This window comes from Anabrus simplex, chromosome 4, assembly GCF_040414725.1.
Source record: "Anabrus simplex isolate iqAnaSimp1 chromosome 4, ASM4041472v1, whole genome shotgun sequence".
NCBI lineage: Eukaryota > Metazoa > Arthropoda > Insecta > Orthoptera > Tettigoniidae > Anabrus > Anabrus simplex.
Window position 1 is genome coordinate 2,193,652 of NC_090268.1, and position 22,082 is coordinate 2,215,733.

The 22,082-nt window shown below is 43.0% G+C and overlaps 1 protein-coding gene across 1 annotated transcript in view; it reads right to left on the minus strand.

Moving 5' to 3' along the window:
* Nucleotides 1-22,082, minus strand: part of Sytalpha (Synaptotagmin alpha) — a 652,840-nt gene that overhangs the window by 35,308 nt on the left and 595,450 nt on the right. The gene's annotated exons all lie outside the window — the stretch shown is intronic.

A 22,082-nucleotide genomic window follows, 5' to 3' on the forward strand; every position in this document is an offset into this window, starting at 1 on the left:
CCACCCCCACCGGCTCCCAGAGGCCACCTCCACCGCCACCACAGCCAGAGGCCTCCCAGAGGCCACCTCCACCGCCACCGCACTGGAGGGCCTCCCAGGGGCTCCTCCACCGCCACCGCAGGCTGAGGACTCCCAGAGGTCTCCTCCACCACCCGCGGGAAATTTGAATTTGTGAACAAAGCCACGTGCTTTTTGACGGCTATCATCGACAACAACGCATCGCTAACCTCAGTACTGCCATCTTGACGGGCCTAAACTTCAGTAGCGCCAACTTAACCTAACTAGCGCGAGATAAACAAATCCACGTGTTTTTTGACAGCCACGTACTTTTTGACAGACAACAACGCATCGCTAACCTCAGTACTGCCATCTTGACGGGCCTAAACCTCAGTAGTACCAACTTAACCTAACTAGCGTGTGGTAAACAAAGCCACGTGCTTTTTTGACAGCTGTCATCCGCCATCTTTAAACTACAGAGCACTGTGCTGCCCTCTTTATCGCAGTAGCTACAAATTCGTCACCTGTCATCGGTAGTGCTGCCATCTTGGCGGGTCTAAACCTTAGTGCTACCAACGTAACCTCACTAGCGCGAGATAAACAAATCCACGTGCAGCTGTCATCCGCTATCTTTAATCTATAGAGCACAGTGCTGCCCTCTTTAGCTACTTACCTTTGAAATGTGGTGGCGGATAATTTGAAAAATGCTTTGTGATAGCAGCCATCTTTAATCAAGAGAGCACCGTGCTGCACTCTATGTGGTAGCGGCAATTTGAAAACTTCTAAGTGCCCCTGTTTGGAAACAAACCACGTGCTTTTTTGACAGCTACAACCACCATCTTTAATCAAGGGAGCACCGTGCCGCACTCTTTAGTTGAAATGTGGTGGCGGCAATTTGAAAAATTCCACGTGCTCTTGTTTGGAAACAATACTACATGCTTATTTGACAGCTACCGTCCGCCATCTTTAATCCATAGAGCACATCGCTGCCCTCTTTAGTTACTTACCTTTGAAATGTGGTGGCGGATAATTTGAAAAATGCATTTTGACAGCAGCCATCTTTAATCTAGAGAGCACCGTGCTGCCCTCTTTAGCTAGATACCTTTGAAATGTAGTGGCAGGCAATTCCACATGACAGCAGCCATCTTTAATCAAGAGAGCACCGTGCTGCCCTCTAAGTGGTGGCGGCTATTTGAAAAATTCTACATGCTCTTGTTTGGAAACAAACCCACGCGCTTTTTTGACAGCCGTCATCCGCCATCTTTAATCAACAGAGCACAGTGCTGCCCTCTTTAGCTAGATACCTTTGAAATGTGGTGGCGGCAAATTCCACGTGCTCTTGTTTGGAAACAAAGCCATGTGCTTTTTGACAGCTGTCATCCACCATATTTAATCAATAGAGCACTGTGCTGCTATCATGCGGGTAATTTCGTCAGTTGTCATCCGCCATCTTTAATCCACAGAGCACCGTGCTGTCCTCTATGTAGTAGCGGGCAATTTGAAAAGTTCAGTAAATGTCATCCACCATCTTTAATCAAGAGAGCACCGTGCTGCCATCTTTAGCTAGATACCTTTGAAATGTAGTGGCGGCAAATTGAAAAATTCCACGTGCTCTTGTTTAGTAAACAAACTCACGCGCTCCTTGTCAGCTGTCATCCGTCATCTCACATCGCAAACCTCAGTGCTACACTCTTTAGGTACATACCTTTGAAATATGGTGGCGGATAAATTAAAAAAGAAAAATTCTACAGCAGCCATCTCTCGACGCTAATTGCACAAGATGGTAGCTATACATGACTCCTTAAAGGTGCTTATGCAAGATGGCTACTATACATAGGTTCTTATGAGACGCCCTTGGGATGCTTGCGCAAGATAGCGGTTAAACAAGGCTCCTTATGAGACGCCCTAGAGATGCTTGCGCAAGATGGCGGTTGCTCTTATGAGGCGGCTTAAGGGTCCTTGCACAAGATGGCTAGAGACGCCCTCCTAAGGATGCTTGCGCAAGATGGCGGACGCAAGATGGCGGCTATACACGACTCCTTATGAAACGCCTTAAGGGTGCTTGCACAAGATGGCTGCTGCTCTTATGAAAAAGCTACCTTAGAGGCTAACGTGTCGTGCTAGTTCGATTCATTAAATTTGGGGCTTAAATGCAAAATGTTAAATATCTCGAAAACGGTGCATCGTAGAGCAAAACGGACAAAATTTTTCTACCCAATACCTCGGTTCGCAATATGGGGAACAAGTAGAACATAGTCTATTGATGAGATCAACGGTTCGGTTCCTACTTAGACCCTTTGGCATTCGCTCTGTTTTAGCTTGTATTGAAGCAAGTCTTCGCAACATGATCAAGTCTAGCTATGGTAGAGAGTATAACGTGCCGTGCAGGTTCGATTCAGTAAATTTTGGGGCTTAAATGCAAAATGTTAAATATCTCGAAAACGGACAAAATTTGTCTACCTAATACCTAGGTTTGCAGTATCAGGAACAAGAAAAACATAGTCTAATGATGAGATCGACGGTTCGATTGCTACTTAGGCCCTTTGGCATTGGCAGCTATCTATTTCTACAAGATGGCGGCTATACATAGCTTCTTATGAGACAGCTTAAGAGCGCTTGCACAAGATGGCTGGTGCTCTTATGAGACGCCCTTGGGGTGCTTGCGCAAGGTAGCAGCGACAAGACGGTGACTATACACAGCTGCTTATGATACAGCCTAGAGGTGCTCACACAAGATGGTGGCTGCTCTGATGAAGAAAGCTAGCTTTGCATCGCGCAGGTATTTTTACAGCACTAAACCTCATACCTTTGAAATTTGGTGGCGGGCAATTTGAAAAATTCGACGTGCTTTTTCTTCACAGCAGCTATCTTTAGACAATAGCGGCTATACATAAGCTGTTAAGGCCTCCTCTTATGTCAAGGCATAGCTCTATCGAACAAGTTTAAACCTGCATCGGAATAGCTAGAGTAAGCACGTGCTGCAGTGATGACGTCATTATGCATGTTTAGACTTGCAAATCACTAAAGAAACATAACAAGACTAGAATCGAACACTGCACTCTATACCGTGATCATGTGATCGGAACATTGATTGAAGTGTTTAGAACACACAGTAAGTGATCAAGACTATAATAGAACACTGTACTCGATACAACATGTGTTTAGAACATGTCAGGGGATACCTTTGTTCTAAGAAGATTAGATTACCGCACATTCCTTGTAGGGCTAATAATCTGAAGGGCTAATGGGCTAAAGGGCTAAAGGGCTAATGGGCTAAAGGGCTAAAGGAGCAACAACCTCATCGATCGCTATCAGCAAGAACGCTTGTACTTTGTTAAGTGTAGAAAATTAATCTTTATTTGTAAATAGTTTCATGTTCAGAACAAGGAATGGAACCTAGGGGTTACGTCTTACCTAATAAAATCCCCGAGGTGCGATGAGTTACGTTTTCCGAGCTAGTGTTTGGAACACTGAACTTTTCAAGATGATAGCAGAGAGTTTAGCAACGTTCTGTTGTTTGATTATACACTGACTGACAGAGCAAATGCAACACCAAGAAGGAGTGGTCAGAACTTTATGCCAATTGCAGGGTTGACTGATGTCACTGAGGTATGCTCATGATGTGAAATGCGCCGCTATGCTGCGCACGTAGTGAACGATAAATGGGACACGGCGTTGGCGAATGGCCCACTTCGTACCGTAATTTCTCAGCCGACAGTCATTGTAGAACGTGTTGTCGTGTGCCACAGGACACGTGTATAGCTAAGAATGCCTGGCCGCCGTCAACGGTGGCATTTCCAGCAGACAGACGACTTTACGAGGGGTATGGTGATCGGGCTGAGAAGGGCAGGTTGGTCGCTTCGTCAAATCGCAGCCGATACCCATAGGGATGTGTCCACGGTGCAGCGCCTGTGGCGAAGATGGTTGGCGCTGGGACATGTGGCACGTGCGAGGGGTCCAGGCGCAGCCCGAGTGACGTCAGCACGCGAGGATCGGCGCATCCGCCGCCAAGCGGTGGCAGCCCCGCACGCCACGTCAACCGCCATTCTTCAGCATGTGCAAGACACCCTGGCTGTTCCAATATCGACCAGAACAATTTCCCGTCGATTGGTTGAAGGAGGCCTGCACTCCCGGCGTCCGCTCAGAAGACTACCATTGACTCCACAGCATAGACGTGCACGCCTGGCATGGTGCCGGGCTAGAGCGACTTGGATGAGGGAATGGCGGAACGTCGTGTTCTCCGATGAGTCACGCTTCTGTTCTGTCAGTGATAGTCACCGCAGACGAGTGTGGCGTCGGCGTGGAGAAAGGTCAAATCCGGCAGTAACTGTGGAGCGCCCTACCGCTAGACAACGCGGCATCATGGTATGGGACGCTGTTGCGTGTGATTCCAAGTCACCTCTAGTGCGTATTCAAGGCATGTTAAATGCCCACCGCTACGTGCAGCATGTGCTGCGGCCGGTGGCACTCCCGTACCTTCAGGGGCTGCCCAATGCTCTGTTTCAGCAGGATAATGCCCGCCCACACACTGCTCGCAACTCCCAACAGGCTCTACGAGGTGTACAGATGCTTCCGAGGCCAGCGTACTCTCCGGATCTCTCACCAATCGAACACGTGTGGGATCTCATTGGACGCCGTTTGCAAACTCTGCCCCAGGCTCGTACGGACGACCAACTGTGGCAAATGGTTGACAGAGAATGGAGAACCATCCCTCAGGACACCATCCGCACTCTTATTGACTCTGTACCTCGACGTGTTTCTGCGTGCATCGCCGCTCGCGGTGGTCCTACATCCTACTGAGTCGATGCCGTGCGCATTGTGTAACCTGCATATCGGTTTGAAATAATCATCAATTATTCGCCCGTGCCGTCTCTGTTTTTTTCCCCAACTTTCATCCCTTTCTAACCACTCCTTCTTGGTGTTGCATTTGCTCTGTCAGTCAGTGTAAATTCCGCGCTACAACATGCATAAGGTAGCAGCCTTGAGGTTTACCGCCGTAAAGATGACAAGAGTGAGGTTAGCAATGTTCCGTTGTTGGATTTTAAATTCCGCGCTATAACATGCATAAGGTGGCAGCCTTGAGGTTTACCGCCGTAAAGATGGCAGCAGTGAGGTTAGCGACGCTCTATTGTCCTTCAAAGTGAGGTTAGGGTTCGTCTAGAAGACAGCTGTCAAAAACGCACGTGGCTATGTTTACCAAACAAGAGCAAGTGGCTGTGACGTCACGGTCACGTAATCAATCCTTAGCTCGACGTCGTTAAGAGCAGCATCAGGATTAGCTATGCTTAAAAATCTTGGGAACAGAGCAGCAGTATGAATTGCCATGTTTCAAAGCGTGTACACATCACCTATCGATTTTACATGCATCGACCATCGTACTAAACTTCTTCCGCTAGATCGTGCTGCTATCTTAGCATAACCTATACACATAAAATTAAAGTACAATGAATAGCCATGTTTCAAAGCGTGTACACATCACCTATCGATTTTGCATGCATCGACTCTCGTACTAAACTTCTTCCGCTAGATTGTGCTGCTATCTTAGCATGACCTTAAAGTACAAAGAATAGCCATGTTTCAAAGCGTGTACACATTACCTACCGACTTTGCATGCAACAAATATCGTACTAAACTTCTTCCGCTAGGTTGTGCTGCTATCTTAGCATAACTTATACACATGAACTTAAAGTGCAAAGAATTGCCATGTTTCAAAGCGTGTACACATTACTTATTGATTTTGCATTCGTCGAATCTTGTACCGAACTGCTTCCGCTAGATTGTGCTGCTATCTTAGCATAACCTATACGCATGACCTTAAAGTAAAAAGAATAGCCATGTTTCAAAGCCAGTACACATCACCTATCGATTTTGCATGCAACAAATATCGCACTAAACTTCTTCCGCTAGATTGTGCTGCTATCTTAGTATAACTTATACACATGAACTTAAAGTACAAAGAATAGCCATGTTTCAAAGCGTGTACATATTACTTATCGATTTTGCAAGCATCGACTCTCGTACTAAACTTCTTCCTCTACATTGTGCTGCTACCTTAGCATAACCTATACGCATGACCTTAAAGTACAAAGAATAGCCATGTTTCAAAGCGTGTGCATATTCCTTATTGATTTTGCATGCATCGAATCTCTTACCAAACTTCTTCCGCTAGATTGTGCTGCTATCTTAGCATAACCTATACCCATAAACTTAAAGTACAAAGAATAGCCATGTTTCAAAGCGTGTACACATTACCTATCGATTTTGCAAGCAACAAATATCGTACTAAACTTCCTCCTCTAGATTGTGCTGCTACCTTAGCATAACCTATACGCATGACCTTAAAGTACAAAGAACAGCCATGTTTCAAAGCGTGTACTCATTACCTAAAGATTTTGCATGAAACGGCTATCATACTAAATTTTTCCTATTAGATTGTGCTAAAATCGTGTAAGTGTGCTGTTATCTTAGCATAACCTATCGATTTTACATGCTAAAGCATGTAGCAATCGCTTTTGTGTATCCCTAACCTATGTGGATGAACTTAAAGCACAAAGAAGAGCTATGTTCTAAAGCGTGTACACATCACCTATCGATAATGTATGTATCGACTATCGTACTAAACTTCTTCTGCTAGAGCGTACGACTATCGCTTGTGTGTGCATGAACTTAAAGCATAAAGAATAGCAATGTATAAAAATCTTGTAAACATGACAGCAGCATTAAGTATAGCCATGTTTAAATGCGCGTACACACCATGTATCTATGATGCACGCAGTACTAAACTTATTCCACTAGAATGTACAACGTTCGCATGTGTTTGTGCTGCTATCTTAGCATAGGCTATGTGCATGAAGTTAAAGTACAAAGAATAGCGATGTTTAAAAATCTCGTGAACATGGCAGCGGTAAGAATAGCAATGTTTAAAAGCGTGTACACACCACCTATTGATAATGCATGCATCTTCTACTAGAGCGTATGACTATCGCTTGTATCTGCTGCTATCTGAACATAACCTATGTACACGAACGTAAAGCATAAAGAATACTCATGTGTAAAAAATCTTGTGAACATAGCAGAGTGTTAACTACGTAGGTGTAGACATTGATCGTTTCATGCTGACGCAGCATACCACGTGACCGTGACGTCACAGCCACGTGCTCTTGTTTGGTAAACATAGCCACGTGCGTTTTTGACAGCTGTCTTCTTGACGAACCTCACATTGAAGGACAATAGAGCGTCGCTAACCTCACTGCTGCCATCTTTACGGCGGTAAACCTCAAGGCTGCCACATTATGCATGTTATAGCGCGGAATTTAAAATCCAAAAACGGAACATTGCTAACCTCACTCTTGTCATCTTTACGGCGGTAAACCTCAAGGCTGCTACCTTACGCATGTTGTAGCGCGGAATTTATAATCCAACAACAGAACATTGGTAAACTCTCTGCTATCATCTTGAAAAGTTCAGTGTTCCAAACACTAGTTCGAAAAACGTAACTCATCGCACCTCGGGGATTTTATTAGGTAAGACGTAACCCCTAGGTTCCATTCCTTGTTCTGAACATGAAACCATTTACAAATAAAGATTAAGTTTCTACAGTTAACAAAGTACAAGCGTTCTTGCTGATAGCGATCAATGAGGTTGTTGCACCTTTAGCCCTTTAGCCCTTTAGCCCTTTAGCCCATTAGCCCTTTAGCCTATTAGCCCTACAAGGAATGTGCGGTAATCTAATCTTCTTAGAACATGTTCTAAACACATGTTGTATCGAGTACAGTGTTCTATTATAGTCTTGATCACTTACTGAGTGTTTTAAACACTTCAACCAATGTTCCGATCACATGATCACGGTATAGAGTGCAGTGTTCGATTCTAGTCTTGTTATGTTTCTTTAGTGATTTGCAAGTCTAAACATGCATAATGACGTCATCACTGCAGCACGTGCTTACTCTAGCTATTCCGATGTAGGTTTAAACTTGTTCGATAGAGCTATGCCTTGACTTAAGAGGAGGCCTTAACAGCTTATGTATAGCCGCTATTGTCTAAAGATAGCTGCTGTGAAGAAAAAGCACGTCGAATTTTTCAAATTGCCCGCCACCAAATTTCAAAGTTATGAGGTTTAGTGCTGTAAAAATACCTGCGCGATGCAAAGCTAGCTTTCTTCATCAGAGCAGCCACCATCTTGTGTGAGCACCTCTAGGCTGTATCATAAGCAGCTGTGTATAGTCACCGTCTTGTCGCTGCTACCTTGCGCAAGCACCCCTAGGGCGTCTCATAAGAGCACCAGCCATCTTGTGCAAGCGCTCTTAAGCTGTCTCATAAGAAGCTATGTATAGCCGCCATCTTGTAGAAATAGATAGCTGCCAATGCCAAAGGGCCTAAGTAGGAATCGAACCGTCGATCTCATCATTAGACTATGTTTTTCTTGTTCCTGATACTGCAAACCTAGGTATTAGGTAGACAAATTTTCGAGATATTTAACATTTTGCATTTAAGCCCCAAAATTTACTGAATCGAACCTGCACGGCACGTTATACTCTCTACCATAGCTAGACTTGATCGTGTTGCGAAGACTTGCTTCAATACAAGCTAAAACAGCGAATGCCAAAGGAACCGAACCGTTGATCTCATCAATAGACTATGTTTTACTTGTTCCCCATATTGCGAACCGAGGTATTGGGTAGAAAAATTTTGTCCGTTTTTCTCTACGATGCACCGTTTTCGAGATATTTAACATTTTGCATTTAAGCCCCAAATTTAATTAATCGAACTAGCACGACACGTTAGCCTCTAAGGTAGCTTTCTTCATAAGAGCAGCAGCCATCTTGCGCAAGCACCCTTAAGGCGTCTCATAAGGAGTCGTGTATAGCCGCCATCTTGCGTCCGCCATCTTGCGCAAGCATCCTTAGGGGGCGTCTCTAGCCATCTTGTGCAAGGACCCTTAAGCCGCCTCATAAGAGCAACCGCCATCTTGCGCAAGCATCTCTAGGGTGTCTCATAAGGAGCCTTGTATAACCGCTATCTTGCGCAAGCATCCCAAGGGCGTCTCATAAGAACCTATGTATAGTAGCCATCTTGCATAAGCACCTTTAAGGAGTCATGTATAGCTACCATCTTGTGCAATTAGCGTCGAGAGATGGCTGCTGTAGAATTTTTCTTTTTTAAATTATCCGCCACCATATTTCAAAGGTATGTACCTAAAGAGTGTAGCACTGAGGTTTGCGATGTAAGATGGCGGATGACAGCTGACAAAGAGCGCGTGAGTTTGTTTACTAAACAAGAGCACGTGGAATTTTTCAATTTGCCGCCACCACATTTCAAAGGTATCTAGCTAAAGATGGCAGCACGGTGCTCTCTTGATTAAAGATGGTGGATGACAGCTAACTGAACTTTTCAAATTGCCCGCTATTACAGAGGGCAACACCGTGCTCTGTGGATTAAAGATGGCGGATGACAGCTGACGAAATTGCCCGCATGATAGCAGCACAGTGGTCTATTGATTAAAGATGGTGGATGACAGCTGTCAAAAAGCACGCGGCTTTGTTTCCAAACAAGAGCACGTGGAATTTGCCGCTACCACATTTCAAAGGTATCTAGCTAAAGATGGCAGCACGGTACTCTCTTGATTAAGGATGGCGGATGACAGCTAACAGAACTTTTCAAATTGCCCGCTACTACATAGAGGGCAGCACGGTGCTCTGTGGATTAAAGATGGCGGGTGACAACTGACGAAATTACCCGCATGATAGCAGCACAGTGCTCTATTGATTAAAGATGGTGGATGACAGCTGTCAAAAAGCACATGGCTTTGTTTCCAAACAAGAGCATGTAGAATTTTTCAAATTGCCGCCACCACATAGAGGGCAGCACGGTGCTCTCTTGATTAAAGATGGCTGCTGTCATGTGGAATTGCCTGCCACTACATTTCAAAGGTATCTAGCTAAAGAGGGCAGCACGGTGCTCTCTAGATTAAAGATGGCTGCTGTCAAAATGCATTTTTCAAATTATCCGCCACCACATTTCAAAGGTAAGTAACTAAAGAGGGCAGCGATGTGCTCTATGGATTAAAGATGGCGGACGGTAGGTGTCAAATAAGCATGTAGCATTGTTTCCAAACAAGAGCACGTGGAATTTTTCAAATTGTCGCCACCACATTTCAACTACAGAGTGCGGCACGGTGCTCCCTTGATTAAAGATAGCGGATGTAGCTGTCAAAAAAGCACGTGGTTTGTTTCCAAACAGGGGCACTTAGAAGTTTTCAAGTTGCCGCTACCACATAGAGTGCAGCACGGTGCTCTGTTGATTAAAGATGGTTGCTATCAAAAAGCATTTTTCAAATTATCCGCCACCACATTTCAAAGGTAAGTAGCTAAAGAGGGCAGCACTGTGCTCTATAGATTAAAGATGGCGGATGACAGCTGCACGTGGATTTGTTTATCTCGCGCTAGTGATGTTAAGTTGGTAGCACTAAGGTTTAGACCCGCCAAGATGGCAGCACTGCCGATGACAGGTGACGAATTTGTAGCTACTGCGGTAAAGAGGGCAGCACAGTGCTCTGTAGTTTAAAGATGGCGGATGACAGCTGTCAAAAAAGCACGTGGCTTTGTTTACCACACGCTAGTTAGGTTAAGTTGGTACTACTGAGGTTTAGGCCCGTCAAGATAGCAGTACTGAGGTTAGCGATGCGTTGTTGTCTGTCAGAAAGTACGTGGCTGTCAAAAAACACGTGGATTTGTTTATCTCGCGCTAGTTAGGTTAAGTTGGTACTACTGAAGTTTAGGCCCGTCAAGATGGCAGTACTGAGGTTAGCGATGCGTTGTTGTCGATGATAGCTGTCAAAAAGCACGTGGCTTTGTTTACAAATTCAAATTCCCCGCGGGTGGTGGAGGAGACCTCTGGGAGGCCTCTGGCTGCGGTGGCGGTCGAGGTGGCCTCTGGGAGGCCTCTGGCTGTGGTGGCGGTGGAGGTGGCCTCTGGGAGCCGGTGGGGGTGGTGGCCGCCGAACCATCCAATTATACTACTCAAGCTACACATTAAACGGTCTCTAGTTCAGAGCATCGACGACGTCATTAACCTGGGTCGCGAATTCGAGGGCGTAGTTAGCCAAAACGAACAATGCCGTCCGCCTCCCATTCCATCCGAGTGCTCTTTTCCTGACGTCGCTTGTCGTACGCCCATCAAATCTGTTAGTATTGGTACCTCCCCTCCTCCATCTCGTCTCGTCCGTAGCCCCGAACGCAGGCCCAGTCTTCAAACTACGCCCCCGCTTTATGTGTATGCAACCCAACCATCCAACACGGCTCCTGTAAAGTGTGGTAGAGTCAAGTGGTGCTGGAATTGTGGTGAATTAGGCCACGTCTCAAAGAACTGTTGGTCCAGGCCTCCTGCAAAGTGTTCTCAGTGTGGTCTTGTTGGTGTCACAGTGCGCGTATGTCCTCGTTGTAACCCCCAGCAGGGAAACTAGAGGCGCGCCGGCGTGATGGCCTGCCGTTGGCGCCTATGGTAGGTCTCAATAAAAGGATCTGGGGCCTTCCGTCATCTACCCCATGGGCCAAAGTTTATATTGGGTCTCGTGTATTGTATGGCTTGTTGGATACCGGCTCGTGTATTTCTCTTGTGGACAAATACCTGGTGCTTTCTATGAAATTAGAGTATCTTCCTGAGAGTGAGAACCCGAGAAAGTACGTGTCTGTCGATGGTCGTGAGGTGTGTCCCGTTGGTAGAAGCAAGTGCCATATCAAGATACATGGTTTGTCGTGGGATTGGACGTTTCATGTTGTGCCCAACTTGTCCGCGCCGATCATACTAGGCACCGACTTTATGTTGGCTACCGGCTTGTCCCTCGATTTCATTAATCGATCCTATGCCTTTCGCTTTAAATCAGATGTCAGTTACCCCTTTGAGACACCATTTCAGCGTCCCACTGTGTCCGCCCTGACGGAACCTCTTCTTGTCAATGCCTCATGTGAACTCAGCGAAAACCAAAATCTCGTGTTGAACTGCCTGTTAGAGGAGTTTTCCGACGTCTTGACCGATAAGTTTGGGTGTGCCAAGAATTTCTCATATGCCATCGAACTCAAAGATGACAATCCTGTGAGGTCCCCTCCGTTCAGTTGTTCGCCCCCGAACTTGTCCGCTATGAGGGAATATGTCAACGATCTGTTAGATAAGAAGGTCATCAGTCACTCCAAGTCCCCTTTTAGTAGTTCCGCCTTCCTAATCCCTAAAAAGGACGGCAAACTGAGATTCGTGATAGACTACAGGAAGGTCAACAAAAACATTGTCTTCGACAGCTTCCCATTACCCACCATCGAAAGTGCCTTCCAGCATTTTCATGGCGCCAAGTACTTCACTGTATTTGACTTCAATTCCGCATATTATCAGATCCCCTTGGACCTTAAAAGTCGCCCCTGTACTGCCTTCGCCACTCCGTTTGGATTGTTCGAATTCAATAAAGTCCCGATGGGCATTTCTGTAGGAGGACAACCGCTTAGCCGCGTGATGGACTCAATTTTCGGTGACCTCAAATTTTCCTGTGTATTTAATTTTTTGGACGATCTTCTGATCTTCTCGCCCAGCTTTGACGAGCACCTGGCCCATCTTCGCGAAGTTCTCAGTCGGTTGCGCTAGCACGGCTTCACGATCAACCCAAAAGAAGGTCTCTCTTTGTACCAAACGGCTAAATTTTCTAGGTCACGTTGTATCTGATTCTGGCATCGCTGTAAACCCTGACCGGGTTAAGTGCATAAAAGATTTTCCGCCGCCCAAAAACGTTCGCGGTGTGCGAAGATTTCTTGGTATGGTACGATTTTACAGCCGGTTCATCAAAAATTTATCTCAGATTTCGGCCCCTTTAAACCTACTAAAAAGAAAAGGTTACGAAAAAGAATGCCTAGCAGTAGTTTTGGGTGTCGAAAAGTTTCGCTCGTATGTTGAGCACCGCCATTTTTACATCCACACGCACAATCGAGCTCTCTCGTGGATGAGCGCTAATGTGAAAAGACATGGTCGAACCGCCAGATGGATTCTCCGATTATCTGCGTACAAATTTACTGTCGTACATGTCCGTGGAAAGGACAATGTTGTAGCCGACTGCTTGTCGCGCATGTTCGAGGGAGTGAAGGAGAGTGAGGTCGAACCTGTGGAAGACCGTGTAGCAACCGAAGAAGATAACACCATTAATATTTTGCAAAATTTCCCATGGTCCTTCACGGATATCTCCGAACACCAGAAGGACGACTCCGAGTGTCGTGAGTTGTTGAAACGAATTGCGGATGGCTCTCTCGAAGTTCGAGTCGTATAGTGTTAAGAGAGGATTGTTGTCCCGTCGAAGTCGGAAAAATGGTACTGACAAAATTTACGTACCCTTGAAATTGAGGCCCATGCTACTCCAGTTTTATCACGACTCATTTCTGGGTGCGCATTTAGGTCAATATAAGACTTTAAATCGAATCTCTCGTGACTAATTCTGGGCTAACTTGAAGAGAGATGTTTTGGAGTATGTAAAAAGTTGCGATGTTTGCCAAAGGGCTAAACCCGCGCAGTCTTCTCTCGTTGGAACCCATTCTGCTGACATAGCGAAATGCTCCGGGGAAAGGTTATTCATCGACTATTTTGGCCCCCTCACCAAGTCCAAGAGTGGCAACGTTGGGATCTTGTCCGTCGTTGACGCATTTTCAAAATTTGTTTGGCTATTTCCCGTTGTTACAACACAACAGTATAACAACCAACTCTACCTTGGTGTCTCCAAAACTTCCCAATCGGTAGTAGTTGGCAACACTGGACCTTACAAGAAAACAACGGAAATGAAATACTTACTACGATGTCCAAAGAAGAGAAGGCATGAAAAACGGACACTCGGTGCCAGAGGCTATGTGAATCAAAACCCAAGAGAATATACTAACTATAAAGGAAAGGCAGATTAAAAATTTAAACCAACCTTAATGGATCTGGACTTCAATTCTCAAAGGACAGTAATAACTTTCGAACTTATAATTCGATGATTAAAAGAAAAGAAGAAAATTATCATCACACTAAAAGAAAAGAAAAAATAACTTGGGTCGACCCTTGAAAATATAAGAAATAAACCTTGGGATCACAATCCTTGGAAACTAAATTAATCAATTTAATTAGTAGAGCAGTAATGGAATAATTAACGGTAGGTTGCGGCTTGTTTCTCGACACGTCTAGTATAATTCACAGAAATAACTGAAGTGGCAAATAAATGTTACCAAGATTTAGGCGAAATAGAACCCAATAGTAATTAAATTAAATAATGGAAAGGAAGACGTATTTCAGTTTTAGAATTAGTAAACTGGAGTACAATACGAGTCCACACACCGGATCAAAGATACAATCGACAGCCATCAGCTGTTTTTTTTCAACACACGGAAACCATCTTTGTTTACAACAGTTCCCGTAGAAACGAATCACGTGTCGTGATTAAAGCATGACTTCAAAACATTATCAGATAGACATCGACCAAACAACTCCAACTTACCGATTTTCATCTGTGATCCACCAAAATAACGCTTAACTATCTGTTACAAGAAGTTTTGAAATGAAAATTTACCAAAACATAAGAAATCTGAGTCCCGATTTTAACAAAATTAGATCTTATTAACGCCAGAGTAAAGGCTACCGCGTGATAAAGAAATTCCTCTTGATAACCGTAGTTTAAAACATACTCGCAATTCGAATCTTTTAACTTGTTCAGTCCAAACCAAAAGTCTTGAACATTGTGGAGATACCTCGGTGGGAAAGGGTATTCATGCAGATTTCATCATGCAGGGTACTTACAATTTCTCGGAAGCAAATATAAGTTGATAAACAAATCACAAATCCAACTAGAATTTGTGGCCGGTTCCAACAGTTTGGCTTCACGATCTCCAACAACTAGAAGAAAACAAAACAACTACGCACATATTGTCGAACTCGATCGATAATTGGCAGAGCAGCGCTGAACTTCACGCTGTGCTCACAGATGGCAGTAGGATACAGTTCAGATGGAACGCTCAGTCTGATAGCCGACTTTTCTACTAGTAAGAGCCCGCTTCTTACGAATCGTGTACAATTCCATCAGGCTTTGAACAACCTTTAAATAATTTCCAAGTCCATGCATACTCGAAATGCGTGATATATATGCATACGCCATAGCCTCCCCCAGCAAAAGCTCAACACGGGTGAGGCCAACCGCCCACCAGAGAATTTTTTAAACAAATGGATATCGCATCGAAATCTTCTCTAGCATCTTTAACTAAATTTGTCACTCTTATTTGACATATTGTAGCAGTAGCAGAGACGTTTGACCAAATATGGGAGACATCCAGTTTGGTTACTAATAATTTGTCCTCCTTTCAGTCTATGATGTTTCACAGTTCTTTCGTGGCAACGCACTTCCAACCAGTTAACTTACCACAGTTCAGTAACAACTAATTTTCAATCCGGTAGCACGTCAATGAAAATCTTTCAAAAGTTTATGTTGCACCAAGCTTTAAGAGAATGGTTTGCAGATGATCGGAACTCAATAGAAATAATCTAGACCACCCATTACTTCGTTAACACAACTTCGGGACTCCAAGCTAGAGAAGGCACGGTTACCTTGTTTCGCAACACACAAGGTAAAAAAATAATAAATCCCAGGAAAAATAATAGGGGGAAAAGAAAGACAGTAACCGAAAAACGACTGAATGAGTCATTGCATCAATATTTACAATCAATTACATCCCAACCTCATCACCAACAGGTATCAGGCATCATCATCACCCATAATCATTCAGAATAATTAGTAAACTAGTCTAGGTACAACTAGAGAAAGGATATCATTAAATAACATTACAGTTCCCAGACAAAAGAAATTCAAAATCAAATCAGAACTTTTCACGCACAGCACAACCACAGAGCGAGTCATTAAAATTTCCAAAAATAAGTGACAAGAAGTGCAATTTGTTTACAGCAGCACAGGTTCACATCCAAATGCACACAATACATACCCCTGAAGAAAAGGAAGAGAATAAGAAGAAGGGGAAGAAAAGGGGCATGTAGGGAATCATCATGCCAGCAGAATAGAAACAGTGTTTGTAACAAGTATAAGAAAAAGCACAAACGTTATGGTTTTTAAAATAACAACATGCCGACCAAGGAGAAACAGGATGAACATGGTTGGAGACTTCGAGCTCAATTAGATGGAAGGTACGCGTTATGTTTGTCATCAACAACAGGTTCATCGAATAACACCAAGCAAAGCATAGCACCAAGATAGAATTGGTAATAATTCAATACAAGATAACCATAAACACCGTGGGAGGGGAAGGATAGAAGTTTTTAGGAATCGAATACATGAGAGAAAAGGTTTTGATACCAGCCGTTTAACCAAATTCATAGGAATACCCCAAAATATATCTCCATAATGATCGCCCGATTAGATGAAAAGGTAAAGAAATTTACTTCAAACCAGGTAACCACAGGAAATCAAGGAGCAGTAACCTATATTATACACCACCAACAAACCTCTAATGGCTGGTAAGGAGTCAAATTAATAACCAATACTCAATAGAACAAAGACAGTTTCATGATTATGTCAGAAAAATAGGTTATGCAAGCAAACATGGGATGAGAACAAGACTTCACATGAGGGATCAGAAGGTTGCATTTACAATTAAGAAGCAAAGGATAGGTTGCAGATTCCTATAAATAAATTACAGCCCATACTTCATGACACAGAGGTAACATGAAAAGAAGCAAGGATTTGCCTCATCAAGTGTCTTAAGCAAAAAAGAACAGCAACATCAAAAGCACACCATAGTATAACGCTACTAAAATGATACCAGAGTACATGTGTTATTCCTCGAAGGTTAAGAAAAAACTTTACAACCCACAACACATGCCAACAAATCACTATATAATCACAATCAACTGCTAAAACATTTCCACTATATCATCACACAAATAATTCCCAACAAGGACCATAAAACCATATCAACAAATTAAGAGGAGATTGTTCCTTCACTCCTCAGGCTTAAGGATCCTTAGTTGCTAGATAATCAGCGCGCGATTCACCTTACACAAATTGGTCAATGGTAACACTTACTCATTACCAATAGAAATTTACCCGCCGAAGAAGGTAGGTATTTATAGTACAACCAGAATAACTTAACTCGCTTACTGAAAAGTAGACTGAAGGTAGATAAGCAAACTCATAGTTACATGGATAATACATAACCTCACCACCATAATTCATCAAGTTAACCTTTGGTGTTTACTCAATTCTAGATTATTACGGTTTAGACGATTAGCACAGTCCAACCCAAATACAAGACCTTCCCAACGTCAACACACATGCATGGTTCAAAATTCTATACTCCACACTACAAGTTCATAAACTCCCCGAACAATACCTTTACCATATTTCAGATTTTAAAAAAGTATGATGTTAAATCGAAATGATAACTGGTGAATTACCCTCACAATCTCAAATTTAGAATTAAGCAATACCAAACACAATTATACAGAAACTCACGCAGGCTTTACTTGAGAGAGATGAACTCTCCTTATCCTTTTGGCAATAGGATCACTTACCAGCATAGATACGGGACTCAAAAACTGCAAGATGGTACAAAGACCTTGGAATCTCGGAGCCAACTTGGAAGAAAATTTATTGATAGCTTTGCTTATGGGATAACATTTAACAAAAACTTGATCTCCAACCGTCAGCTTGGTGGGTTTGCGTCCCTTGTCATAGTTTTTCCGAACCTTCTCATATGATACGGCTAACTTTGCCTTGGCTTCATCCCACACCTTACGGACATTACAAGGGGTAGACAGATCCGGTAACAGCTCCTCAATGTGAAGGAGGTTTGACAGAGGTGAAAATGGAATAAAACAACACATTAATTCCATAGGTGTCTTACCATGGGATTCATGGGTTGCTGAATTGAAGGCATACGACAGCCAATGAAGACAAGTAACCCACTTGGTCTGGTTTGAATGATGGTACGCAATTAGTGCAGCTTTCAAATTCCTGTTCATCCTCTCCGAATATGAAGGGTTCGGGTAATAGGGAGTAGTAGTGACATGCGAAATGCGTAAGTCAAATAAATATTTCTTAAATGTGTGGCAGGTAAAACAACTAGCATTATCTGAAACTAAGAAATTAGGTGTACCAAATGAAGCAAAAATGGAATTTAAACAGTTAATAGTTGTTTGTGAATTTGTAGATCTGGTTGGGAAGATCCAACAAAACCGGGTAAAAGCATCAATGCACACTAATGCATGAGTATTCCCACGAGAAGACCGTGGTAAGGGTCCGATATGGTCGATAAACAATCGCTCCATAGCTCTAGATGTTTGGGAGGAAGACAGCAATCCCAATCGGTTATTTAGATTAGGTCTGCTAACTGCACAAATTCTACATGATTTAACCGTAGATCTTATGTCACTATCCATCTTCTTCCATATGAAAAATTGTCGAATTTTTTGCCTTGTTTTAAATACACCTAAATGTCCACCAAGAGGGCTATCATGATAATACTGGAAGATGGTAGGAACAATAATTTTCGGAGCAACAATCTTTAACCTTTTATCATGGCGGGACTGACACAATAGAAAACCTTTCTCACAAGAGTATGGCTTCAGATTTTCCCCGGACATGATTTTCTCTAAAATTATTTTGAAATCAGGGTCATCCTTTTGATATTGAGCAATGTCTTGGTACAGCGAAGGAAGGTTAGATAGGATAGGGTTTACTTCTACCAAACTGCACTGCGGAGTAACTTCTCTAGATTTTTCAGGGGGTCTTTTTCACCATCAAACATACGACTGAGCCCATCCGCAATTTCATTATCAGTGCCACGAATGTGGCGAGCATTGAAATTGAAGGCGGAAATCCTTAATGCCCATCTAGTCAATCTGCCAGTTCGCTTAGGCCTTCTAAGCACCCAATAAAGAGCCTCATTGTCAGTCTCCGAATCGAAATTTACATGTTCCACGTATATACGGAATTTTTCCAATGAAAACAGAACTGCTAAACACTCAAGTTCATAAATCGAATACTTCCTTTCCAGGGGAGAAAGTGCCCTGGACGCGTACGCAATGGGTCTTCTTCCCGTTTCCGAATCTTCCGATAGGACTCAAGCGATAGCCTTGCCAGAGGCGTCAGTTTGGATGATAAATTTCTTGTTAAAGTCAGGAATAGCAAGCACCGGGGCATTGCTAAGGGCCATTTTTAGGGAGTCAAAAGCAACTTGTTGAGGTTGATCCTACACAAACTTGACATCTTTCCGCCGTGATAAGTTCAACAGGGCAGCGATATCAGCACAATTAGGCACAAATTTCCGAAAGAAATTGGTCATCCCGATGAACCTAGCAACGCCCTTCACATTTTTGGGTGGTTCAAAATCGTGGATGGCCTGGGTACGGGCATGATCTACAGAAATGTCCTGTGCCGATACAATATGCCCAAGGAAGGAAATTTGAGATTTAGCAAAATTAGTCTTTGAGAGTTTCACGGTTAGCCCAGCATTCTTTAATCTTTCAACAACCTCTTTGATATGCTTGAGATGATCCTCAAAATTAGTAGAGTACACGACCAAGTCATCTAAATAATTAATCACGAACTTAAATTTTACATCGCCAAACACAGCATCGAGCAAGCGAGTTAACACAGTGGCTCCCGTCGATAGCACGAAAGGAATCCTGGTGTACTCATAGAGGTTCCAGTCGGTAGCAAAAGCAGTGAGAGGAATGGAATCTTCATCAAGTGGTATTTGGTTACATGCTTGATTCAAGTCAAAAGTTGAAAAAAAATTAGCACCTTGGAACCAAGAAAAACAGGTATGTAAATCAGGTAAGGGAACAGACTGCAGGAGGATCTTACGATTCAGTCCTCGATAATCAATAACAGGCCTGAACCACCAGAGGACTTAGGGACCAGGAACATTGGGGCAGAGTACGCAGAAATAGAAGGTCGTATTACTCCATCCTTGAGTAACTGTTCAATTATTTTTTTCAACTCGATCATCTTAGGGGGAGATAGTCTATAAGGAGGAGACCTCACCGGAATTCTATCAGTTACATCGATATGATATTTGAGCACATTAGTTAACCCAAGCCGATCAGTAAAAACTTCAGGGTATTGAGCGCAAAGCTCACGAATTTTTTAAGCCTGTTTGTCCAACAGATGATCAAGATCCAGTTTGTCATCCTCGCCCTCGTCACTATTCTCATCCAATACACAAGCTACCCTGTCCTGAAACATCTTAACATCATGGAAATAAAATTTTCGATTAGGGCAGAATTTAAAGGAAAACATTCTATCTTGCAAATTCAGGAGCATTCCAACTTTAACTATAAAATCGGCACCTAATATGACTTGATGCGACAAATTAGAGGCTACAAGGCAAGTAATTTTCCACGTAAATTCAGCTATACGAATTTTGACCACAGTAGAACCAACAACTTCCAACTTACTCCCATTGGCAGTTACACAATTAAGATTTGAAATTACAATTTCGGGCAATTTACAACATCTTTTCATTTTCCGATACCAGACATCATTCACAAGAGAGACAATGCTCCCCGAATCAATTAGACCCAATACAGGTTCGTCATTAACCTCAATCTGAATTATAGAAGTTTTCGGAATGACCCTCCCTGAAATTCTCAAATCTTGAGGGACACGAAACTCATCCCTTAACTGCTTATGCTTAGGCATACTTTCATGGAATTCATTAATTTCACTTACTAGTCACCGTGAATTATTTTTGTTGAAATTAGGGCACTGTCTTTTCACATGTTGTCTAGAACCACAAATAAAACAGATGCTCTGGTTCTGGACTACACCACTTCTACCTCTAACTGAAGGACACTTGTTCCTGAGATGGTCTTTCGACCCGCACGCAGAACATTTCTTACCCTGACCTTCACTAGGAGTATGAGGGGGAAAATATGCGGAGTTACTAGGAGCTGGAGGAGGTGGATAGTTAACATGACGTGATTCATCGCCGTACTTAACATCTTCGGCGAAGGAACACGCCTCCTCTAACTCAGCAAAGGTAGTGGGAGTCCTAGTTAACGACAAGAAGGATCTGTATTGTGGAGCAATTCCCTTAAGAATCCTCGCTACCATCTCATCTTCAGGTACAACAATTTTTAAGACTTCGGAAAACAATTCAGGTCTAGAACATATGCTAACAAGCTTTCATGAAGAAACTGAGTCCTGAAACAATGTTTAGGGATTAAACTCTGTAATGCAAGGGATGGGATAAATTTAGATAGAATTACCTCATGAAATTCAGTTATACTTAGATTATTACTATTAGCCTTAGAAATTTCCTTCTTTAATATTTTTTTAGTATTTATTAATGAACAAAACAGGCGTTCAGCCCCGAATACACGTTCACAATAATAATAAATAAATAAGTAAATAACTAATAATAAACGCAGTCCAACCCAAGCCACCACCCTTCACCACATACAAAATAAAATGAAATGAACACCTCATCAGCCTGTTCTATGTTTACAATCTGCTGCTGGTGTTGCAACTTGCTGCTTGTTATCACTCACACGTACCCACTCATCACGCGACCTTCTTGCTTCAGCAATTCCATCACCTCTATTGTTCCCTGACCTACTCCAAAATAAGCTACACCAGCAACATTACACTATTGCATACCAAACCAGCCATGACACTAACATTGCATTCAATCTTTCAGATTCCACCTCCTATAGTACAAGTCTAAATAATAACAACAATATTCCGTCATAACATTCCAATCCATCATACCACAGCTTTTACCAATCAGCGTTAACATTGCTTCATATCATTTCAATCCGCCATAACACTCCATAATAAAATTACCTCTCCATCTCCCAAAAATTTCGACCATGCATAACAAATACCAATCACGCCTATACCAACACCTCTCCAACATCATACTCCTTCCTCCTCTCCATACAAACAAACCACAATTTACAAAATTGTAATAAAATCACCTCCCTCCAGCTCCAAAAATTCAATACTCATACCAGACACCAATACAATAATACTCTCTCCCAACTTCCACGAATTCGGCCGTAAATAAACCATCTCA